Genomic DNA, 3,205 nt, shown 5'->3' on the forward strand with positions numbered 1-3,205 from the left:
CCCGTTCTTTCCGCACAGAGGCTTCTGCTGCCCAGGCGGGGCTAACCCCGGCTCCGTGCCGACACCCACGCAGGCCCCAAAATGGCCCCATGGTCTTGCTGCTGCCCAGCCAGTAGCGATGGCACGCTGGCCTGCGGCCCCTTCCCCTCCTGCCAGGATGCTGTTCCAGGTCAGGACACTCCCCCCATACCAGGGGAGCTTAGGGCAGGGGGAGGCAGCAAATGCAGCTGGAGGAATAGCCGAGATGTTTCACAGCTCTTCTGTAGCAAGCCCAGCCTCTGGCCAAGGATGGCGGCGCCACAGCCAAAGCTGGGAGGAGGGTGGTTTGCTGGCCTTCCGCAAAAGGAAAAGGGGAAGGGAAGGTTTGTGCAGGCCTGTCCAAGCACTGTGCCTTCCCTGGGCACCGCTGCAGGGCTGAGGAGCTGGGACCTCCGCCGCTGGCTCCCCCAGGACACCCCAGGGGAGTGGGGTCTCCAGAGGCTGTGCTGCACGCTGCAGCACCAGCACCCTGAATGCCACTGGCAGCAGCGGGCCAGCGCTTGCAGAGAGACCGACTGCGAAGAGAACAGGCTGAAGCAGCGACTACAGAAAATAGACTTTATTCTTTTTCCAGTTCAGAGGAGAGTTCCCATTACACAGACCACGAACAGGCAAAGGCTCCGCAGCCAGCAGCACGAGGCGCTCGCCCCTCTCACTGCTGCGGGCTGGGCAGCGCAGCAAGGGCTGCTGTGGGCTCCGGGGGGGTTTCTGCTGCTTCCTGTGAGCACCAGCAAGGACATCTCCCCCGGGGCTCTTGGAGGCAGCAGGTATTAGTGGGTCAGGTGGTTTTTAAAGCCTCTGCAGCTGCAGTGAAGGTGGAGGGGAGGCTGGCAGCACCCAGGTAGGTTTAGCCTCAGTGCCCCGGGCCAGTAAGCTGGCTGTCATTCAGGTGTTCAGTTTGTCACCAGGTCAGGGGTAATGGGAAAGCACAGAGACAGAAGCAAATCAGTGCTAGAGGTGCTGTTTCTGCCACACAAGAGAGGGGAAAAGTCTTAAATTCAACCAGAAGAAGAAAAAATAAAATAGCCAGGTCAACCTTTATTAAACATGAACACAGAAATGTACCATCAACCTCCTATTATAAAAGTATTTTACATACATTCAAGGAGACATCGTATAAATATCAGTATGAAATGTCACTGCCTGCAAGAGTTCCACACTCAGCTAAAATTTTGCCAACATCTTAAAATTTCCTTAAAACATTTTAAGTGAACAAACACAAAACAAAGCCAGCCAGCTGCCAGGCTGCGTGGTGCCTTGGGTCCGGCGCTCGCTGCGAGTGCCTGGGCAAAACACATCCCACCTCCCAGCGCGGGCCAGCACAGCTCTCCTGCGAGCTGCTCCGGGCGTTAGTGAGTGAAAGGGTTGCTTGGCTACACCAGATGGTGGGAGGTTAAGGCACAGGTTTTAATTCCACAGTTCAGCTGGCCGGAGTCCGAGATGTGCTCCGGACAGGCTGTTCCACAGGCTGGGACATTTCCCAAGCCTGCTTACAGGAGACCTTTGGATGGGCTGGGGGCCCGCAGAGACGTTCAGGATCCAGCACAAACTCCTCTATGACTGCAAATCAGTCCTGATGTTGTGGTAACGTTTCAGACCCCAGGAGCAATGGGGCTGCTTCTCGGCAGGGCTCACTTCCCACCAGATCCCCTGTGGCGATGCAGTACACGCTTCGCAGGGACCCCAGATGAACTGGACTCTACAGACCCAGCAGGAAGGGAGCCGGAGCCTTGGGGCATCTCTCCCTGCTCTGCACAGGGCCCACGCTGCTGCGAAACACCAGAACATGCTACTTACACAGGCTGCCCCAGCTGCATGGGAACACCCAGGAACACCCGAGCTCTCCACCCTGTACCCATGGCAGATGGGAGAACATTCCCCAGGGGCTACTGCTCTTGCCTCTCCTCAGCCCTAACTACGGAGCTGCACACAGCACACCCCCAGCTTGCTGCAGGGGCTCTGCTGGGCCAGCAGCCCTGAGCAGAGTGGCGAGTGTCACTGCAGCCAGGAGACAACCCCGACTGAGCTGCTCAGGAACACCCACAGCAGAAACTGGCTCCTCAGGCTCTTCTAATGGGACGAGAGGTCATGTTGCTTGCGGGCAGCCGCCCCCACATCTGGCATGCTCCCGAAGCAGAGAGCTCCTGGGGAAGTATGCAGCCCCAAAGCATCCACCTGAGATAAGAGCACAAGGCCAACACCTGGTGAGATCCCCTGCTTCTGTGGGCAGCACCCTCCCGGATGCTGCACGCTTTCAGACTGGGACAGGTGATGCTGGGCTGGAGACTAGGGATCTGAAGAGTATGGGTGCAGCTGCGGTGCTTGCCTCAGCAGGAGCTGCAGAGGCGTGTGGTGGGGTGCAGCAGACCTCTGGCCTCTGTACAGAACCCCCCGGGCACCTGCTGAATTGGTGCCATGGGGGTACAGGGAGGAGGCAGATACCACTGAACGCAGCCTGGCTGAGCACAAAATCAGTGCCAGCCCCCAGTCTCCAGCTGGCCACGTCTGGCTAGTGCTGCACGTCACTGACTCCAGCCTTTTCTTCTGAGACAGTAGCTGGAAAATCGGGGTGAGTATCACTCCCAAGGCCAGCATGCTCCAGGCTGCCAACTCACAGTGTCTTAGAAAATTAAGACCCTCTTAACAAGGGGTTTGTTTCTAACTATGTAGTTAGGCTAATGCAAAGAAGAATACAAGAAAACTGAATCTGATTCTACTAAAAGGAACCTACTCTCACAAATGGAGTCAGGAAAGCAGAGGTGGAGGTTAATAATCATACCCTTCTTCCTAACATTCATGAGGATTTAGTTCTCTCAAATTATTCCTAGTCTAGACAAAGACCCTGTTCACATCTGAACAGTCTACAATAGTGTTGTGCTGTATCTAATGTTTATAGGCAGTTTTGAGGGAAAACCTGTGGGATCTAGGGACTGGGTCATAGATAGCTGGAATCCCATGATCTCTGCTTGTTAACAGGGCTTGTGCACACACTGATGAGAAGCCACGAGAATCAACTCAGAGCACTTTCCGCTACAAGGAACTACATATCCTAGAAACATTCCCTTATCTTTCTATTTTCCAGTAATCCCACACTGAGGAAATAAAGACATTGTAATAAATTAACTGCTTTGACCACTCAGGGAAGGAGAGAGGACACATTTCACAG

Source organism: Eurypyga helias, unplaced genomic scaffold (genome assembly GCF_000690775.1).
Source record: "Eurypyga helias isolate BGI_N326 unplaced genomic scaffold, ASM69077v1 scaffold32330, whole genome shotgun sequence".
Classification (NCBI taxonomy): Eukaryota; Metazoa; Chordata; class Aves; order Eurypygiformes; family Eurypygidae; genus Eurypyga; species Eurypyga helias.